This window comes from Sapajus apella, unplaced genomic scaffold, assembly GCF_009761245.1.
Source record: "Sapajus apella isolate SASKATOON/1434 unplaced genomic scaffold, GSC_monkey_1.0 scaffold33, whole genome shotgun sequence".
NCBI lineage: Eukaryota > Metazoa > Chordata > Mammalia > Primates > Cebidae > Sapajus > Sapajus apella.
Genome location: NW_022436973.1, coordinates 15,185,476 through 15,192,684, shown reverse-complemented (window position 1 = coordinate 15,192,684; position 7,209 = coordinate 15,185,476). Strand labels below are relative to the sequence as shown.

Sequence of the window (7,209 nt, the reverse complement as noted above, 5' to 3'; positions counted from 1 at the left end):
CTTTAGCAGTGTTGTTTAAAAACAGTTTATTCAATTTTCTTTCCATAGAAATAAACATTTATTCCTTAGACTCATGATGATTATTCAACCTGTATTCCCTTGGCAGTTCCAAATTTAACTATTGTGTTATGGTTTTCCCACTGACCATAAAAATGTCCCAGATAATCTAATATTTTCTCATTCATGCTGTCTCCCATGTGTGGAAGAGTTTGAACCTCACATCTGGAAGTAGCAGAGCAGTAATTTCCCAGACCACAGGTCTCATTAGGGGGCCGGAGACTGAAAGACATGAGTACCATTCTTAGACTGAGAATGCAGGAGGGAGGTGCGTTTGTAGTGAAAAACTGAGCAAATGATAATGATAGGCTGAGCTGAAAACTTGTAAAAGTCCTAGGGCTGAAGGGCTCTTCAATGGTCATGTGTTCCCTGCTATCTGAAGCTGGAGGCTGTGTGCATACAGGAGAACTGCTCCCATTCAAGGCTCATTCTCATATGCCACAGATGCAATTTACAAAGAAATGGGTACACCAATCACCAAACTACTTGGCAAGTATTTACTGAATATCTGCTGTGTATTAGCCACTCTTCAAGGCACTTAGGGATACAAGAAAAAAGCAGAAAAGCCCCCTTGTCATGGAGTTTATCTTCTGGTTGAGTGAAACACTCCATAAATCGATTTAAAAAGTACATGAAATGTGTCATATGCAGATGAGTATAATGAAAAAAACTAAATCAGGATGAGAGACTGACTACAGAGGGAACAGATATTTTAGATAGGATGTTCAGGAAAGGCTTTTTCTTTTCTTTTCTTTCTTTTTTTTTTTTTTTTTTTGGATATCTGTGTGCCTTTATTAGCAGAGCCACTACTTCAGGGGGATGAAGCTGGAGGAGTGAGTGGCTCGGATGCCCGGCCGGCCATGCTTCACGGGCTTGTAGGTGCTAGAGAACTCGCCCAGATAGTGACCGATCATCTCTGGCTTGATTTCCACCTGGTTGAAAGTCTTGCCGTTGTAGACGCCCACCATGCTGCCCACCATCTCGGGCAGGATGATCATGTCCCGCAGGTGCGTCTTCACCACTTCCGGCTTCTCCATGGGCGGCGCCTCCTTCTCGGCCTTGCGCAGGCGCTTCAGCAGCGAGTGCCGCTTCCGCCGAAGGCCGGGGCTCAGCCTCCGCCGCTGACGCGCACTGTGCAGCTGCCTCAGCTCCTCGTGGGACGTGTCCGGCAGCTGGTGCAGGTCCACGCCACGGTAGGTGAACTTGCGGAAGGTCCGCTGCTTCTTCTGCTCTACCTCTGCCATCTTGCCGGATCCTCAGAAAAAGCAGGAGAGGCTTTTTCTCATGAGATGACATTTGAGCTGAGACTTAATGTAGTGAAGGAGGAAATCATGTGCACCTGTGGGAGAATAGGAACAGGAAGGACCAAAGATCTAAGGTGGGCATGTTGACATGTCCCAGAAACATGAAAGACATTACGGTGGCTGGGCGGGATTAAGAAAGACCATTAGAGGTAAAGATCCACGAGGTCATGGGATTAACTCATGTGGGGCCTCCTGGGATTCTTTGGTAAATGCCATGGGAAGTTACTAGGCCAATGGGATGATCAGAACTAGTATTTACCAAAGAGAAGCCCCCAGGGGAAGGAATCCCAAGCTCACAGCTAGACTGGATAGGGTTAATGTGCCTATTACACTTTGAGTTGAACCAGTGAAGAAACAATTTGTTATGTAAGGTTGTTTTTTAGGGTAGAGTCATGGGCTGGAAACAAACATTTGTGAGTCAGCAATGTCAAAATAGCAACTAAAACCAAGAGATTGGATGCAATTAATTAAACGATGAAGAAATTAAATAAAGATGTTTACCAGTTCTTGATAAGAGTTTGGGGCTAATGATCTATGTGTGGATTGATACAGCTTTGTATCATTGGGCTCAGTCGTTTAAAATGAGGAAGATCCAGCTCCTTTTATACCCTTACTATCTCCTTTCTAAGGAGGAGGAGGAGTAAAGTTGATTCTTCAGATCCCCAGATACTGATTGGAATACTTGTCGCTATAGGGCCCAGTCACTGTGTTTTAAAAGGCACGTGTTCATAGTTCAATCCTCTCTTCTGCCGCTAGTCTTCTAAACAGCAGATTTAGAAAGATGGTTTTACTCCTTGGACTTAACAGTCCATTTTTCCACTTCCTCTATGCTCTTCTCCCATGTGGCAGCCTGGCCTACAGAGAGTGACTTCACCTTCAGAAGGGTGATCTAGGCCTGTCTGGTGATGTTTTATTTTCTAGCATTTCTCTCTGGGTAGTGCAGGGGTTCAGCTACTTTTGTCTCACAGCTGGTTGGCTACCTGTCTTGGTGCTTCCTTTAAATAAAAATATCATTTCTGGATTTAAGGAAATAGAAGAGGAACACTCATATTGGCCAAGAATCCAGATCCTTTAAACCATTTTTGCAGCAGAGAACTGTGCCTTGAGCAGCACTGGCTGCATGCTCGTGGCACTTTTTCCTATTTTAGTAATTGTCCATGTGTGTTACTTCCTCAGAGGGGAGGAGGAATGAGGAATAGGCTTTAGGTACCACAACCTGAGCAGAATCTTTCTTTTAAAGACGCTGCTAGTAAGCATGTGGTTTTCTAAATATGATGAAATACCTTAAAGCAATGCAGGCTTTGTAGATGGCTTTGACTTTTCCTCTCTGACTAGACTAGTTCCTTCGGGGCAGGGATTTTGTTTTGTTCACAGATGATACTTCAAGTGACTAACATGATTCTTTGTACATGGGAAGCACTCAGTAAGGCTTGTTGGAAGAGGAAAGGAAATACTAACCCTGGCCTTATCTATTTTCTTGGAAAGGGGGGAAATATTATATTCTTACAAGGAATCATTTCTTTCTCCTTTTTATCATGGCAGGAGAATTCACCTCTCCACCAATGATCCTTTTATTTCCAACTCTCTGGAGGTAGCAACTGGGTATCAGAAGGTCATTTGCTGCCTCACCTGGAATCAGGCTGTGATCTGTTATTGAATGATGATGACCCTCTACTTCACTACACAAACCTGCAGCTCTTAGCTTGGTCAGCTCACTGCCCCAGCTCACTGCCCCAGGTGGATTCTGATCCCATGTGTACTTGATTGCATGCTTCTTTGGGCTAGGAGAATTGGAGGTTCGTCTTCTCTTAGATTTTACCCCTTCTCTGTGGTCTGAAATCGCTAGCTCACAACTTTCTTAGAACACCTGTGGAGGTTGGATTTTTGTCTCACTCTCTTGGCAGAAACTAAGTGACTTCTTATATTGTTAGTATATACTAGTGCAGAGCTTCTCAAGCTCAGTGTTGACCAGAATCACCTGGAAGGCTTGTTAAATATTTTTGGGCCCCACTTCCATAATTTTTGATATAGTAGATATAAGGTGGAGCCTAAACATTTGCATTTTTAACATGTTCTCAGGTGATGCTGATGCTGCTGATCCTGGGACCATTCTTTGAAAAACACTAGGCTGGTGCCTTCAATCCTGGCAGCTCATTGGACTCTCTGGAAGAATCTTATAATGTCTGTAATGCCTGCACCTCAGTCCAGACTGATTTAATTAGAAACTCTGGGTGTGGGATGTAAACATTGGTAGGTATAAAAGAAACCATCATTTTCTTCTCCTGGAATTACCATAGGTCTATAATAAAGGAGCTTCTGCCTTATTGACAGTATTAGGGACAAATACATCTCTGAGATAGTGCCTTTTTAAAAATGCCAGTGGACCTTATTTCTTTAGGACAGTGGTTCTCAAAGTGTGAAACCTGAACTAGCATCTTCATCATATGTGGGCCTCATGCCAGACAGACATACTGAATCAGTGACTTGAGTTTGAAGCCCAGAAATCTGTTTAACAAGCTTTTTCAAGCGATTCTGATGCTCACTTGATCCTGAGAACCACTACTCAACATAAAGTGGATAGAAGTCTTAATAGTTAGATCATTCTCAAATATAGCTGTGCAGTAGAACTACCTGGGGAGCTGTTAAAGATATACAGGCTCCCTAACCTCAGATATTCTGATTTGATTGTCCTGGGTGGGCATGTGTACTTTTCAAAGCACTGCAATTGATTTTATGGTACAGCCAGGGTTGTGCAATGACTGAGATAAATATTGTTTTGTAACCAATTAACCTAACCACTTACAATGGCTTCGGCTCTATTTCTACATGAATGAATAGATCTTCTGGCTGACCAGATTCATTATAAATGGACATGCCAGTTAAAGTTAACATCACCAAATCCTCTAGGGGACTTGGAGTAAAGTATATATAAAGAATACTGCTTGGAAAGTATAGCGGTAAACACTACCTGTAACTATGGCTATAAGTAACATGACGGAGTACTTGAGGATTTGTAATTTAGAAGAAAAGGAGGGTGTGGTAGATTAATTGCAAAAATGGCCACAATTATTCACCTCCTTATGTCCATACTTCTTTGCAATGTGATTCTGATACTTCTTCCATGAAAAGCTCAAGTTTATTTTCCAATTCTTGAATCTGGGCTGGCTATGTCAATAGCATGTGGCAGAAATAACATTGTGCAAGTTCTGCAACCAGGCCTCAAGAAACTTCATCCATATCTGTGCTCTCTCAGAACCCCATTGCTGTTTTGAGAACTAACTCAAGCTGGACTCCTGGAAGTTGACAGACCAGCATGGAGGAGAGCTAAGTTCCAGCTGAGGTCATTCTAGATTTACAACCCAAATCAATCCAGCAGCTAATGTGGGCACATGAGGGAGCCCACCTGAAACCAAAAGAACCAACCAGTTCGGTACAGCCCAAATTGCTGACCAACAAAACCATGAGCTAAATAGATATTGTTTTAAGTCACTAAATTCTGCATAGTTCATAAGGTAGCAAAGCCTAACTGATACAGATGATATAAACTTACAACATTAATTCACATATTCGTAACCTGAACTGGTGAGAGTTAACATAAGACTTAGTGGTTTACTAAAAACTGGAAGTAGGAAGAAGAGAGTGTAAGTGTACAGTGCCTGAAACAAGACAGCATTAACTCCTTTGACAACTTATCAAAATCAAAGGCTTTTAAAAAATACATGCAATCAACTAAAATTTTTCATGAAAATTATTTTTGTAAGCAAGGGAGGGAAAGTTTTGTGATTCACAAGGAGGGGGACCTGGGTCACGTAGGTAGCAGAAGACTTGTAGCACTGAACAGGAGAGAAGAGACCATCGCATTAATTTAGTAAATTTCAGTGCTATGTAAAAGGAGATGATAACCTGCTTAAAGGAGCTATAATATTTGTTTGGGATGAATGTCAAATGAAAGACATTCATCAATTTGTCTGGTCTTTTATCTCTGACCATAGGAAATGCCTTCCTGTGTAAGATGCCAGCTGTTTTCTTCATTAATACACGTGTGGCATATTTGTATTTTTGTTTTCCTAGTGGAGAGAGCTCATAGCTCTCTTTTGGTTCTCAAAGGGATTGCGATTACCAAAAGCCAACTCTTGCCCCAGGTTAAGAATCCCTAAAAGATTAACAGAAAAATTCAGAGTGTGAATGCAGAGTGATAGATATATACAGTGTGGACAAGTGCTTTAAAGGTGTAGGCAGTACCTCTCTTGGACCATTGGTAGAAAAAGAGGTATAATTTATGAGAGCCATGTGCCAGATATTTCATGTGTACCATTTCATTTAATCCTCAAAAGTGCTTTACAAGTTGGTTGCTGTTATATTTATTTTATAGATAGGACTCTAAGGCTAATGATTATAAGCTAGTGAATCAGTTTGGGTACTTTGATCACAAGCAACAGAAAAAGCAACTTCAACTGTCCTAAATAATAAAAGAGATCAGCTCATGTAATTGCAAAGGGGGTGAGATAGGCAGAGCTTCAGTTATGGTTTGATCAGGGCTTCCAATCATTTGTTCTGAGATTGTTTTAGTTTAGTCTTTCTCCTTGTTTTGGTTTTGTATTCTAGCTGCTTAGTTTGTGGTAGCTGTAGCAGGTCCAAGTCTCTGAACTGTACACATCATTTAGAATAAAAACATAATGTATAAAAGGCATCAGCTTCACTAGGACTGAACAAACTCATGTCATATGTCCACTTCTGCATCAATTGCTGTAGCTGTAGAAAACTGCTCTAATTGACTTAGGCCTTGGTTGTGTTCACCTTTAAAAGACAGGATGGCAATGACTTTATATTGATTAGTTTTGTTTTTGTTTTAAAGATGAGGTCATCCTGTGTTGCACAGGCTGGTCTCGAACTTCTTGACTCAAAGTATCCTCCCACCTCAGCCTCCCAACTAGCTTGGGCCATAGGCACACACCACCACACCGGGCTATACTGACTATTTTAAATGATCAAGTATAATAACTGAGTCATTTCCATCTAGAGCCCTCAGCTCCCACTCAGTGGCAGAAGAAAGGAACAAAGGCCATAAATATCCACCTTGTCTTAGTAGGTGGTGAAAATAGCCTTTGAACCATTTTATCTCCAACTCCATCACATTATTTCCCTTATGCCTACACTGTCTTCATCCAGAAAGTGAGACTTGTCCTGGACCTTCAGGGTTGGGCAAAGGGAAGTGATCTTAAAATATTCACTAACTTGTAAGAGCTTTTGAGGTCTGGAAATGAAAAGCATGATTGTACGTGAAAGCAGAGAATTAACAGTAAGGGTTGTCCCTTGCCCCATTGGTAGAGTTCTTAGAAGACTAGCAGTCATTTGTTCTACTATCCTGACAATTCATGGAATTTTTATAAGCAGCGATTTTTGTAAAGGAGGGGTTAAAATGACTGCTTAGACGTTGACAGCCTATCTCTAATAATGCATGTTTGGAGAGGGAAGACAAAGCTACAATTCAGCTGCTAGGTCTTGGTGATGTCATAAACACTTATGACAGCAGTAGAACTTTAAGATTGAATTACCTTCTTTGTACCCACTGAAGGAGCAGGCCTTGCTGTGTATAACACATTGTGTAAGCTAAACAGTGTTTGGCGGTTTGCACATGGCACATGGGAAGAAGAGAACTTGATCTGTGAACCCAGAAGATCATGGATCTGATAAGCAGAGAGATAATTTAACCCCAAAAATTGCTTTGGTCTCTGATATGTAATTTTCAAATTAAATAAATTAATATGTGCTGACATTTTCCTAACTTACACTTAAGGAACCACAGTTTGATTAGTCTAATGACAAGATTCAAGTTGAGCATCTCATT

At 41.3% G+C, this 7,209-nt stretch overlaps 1 pseudogene across 1 annotated transcript; it reads right to left on the bottom strand.

The window, feature by feature from the left end:
• Positions 1-813: 813 nt before the first annotated feature.
• On the bottom strand, positions 814-1,316 carry LOC116562910 (annotated as a pseudogene). Its single transcript, XR_004274132.1, has one exon. The product of XR_004274132.1 is annotated as a 40S ribosomal protein S15 pseudogene (transcript).
• Between the last annotated feature and the right edge of the window lie 5,893 nt (positions 1,317-7,209).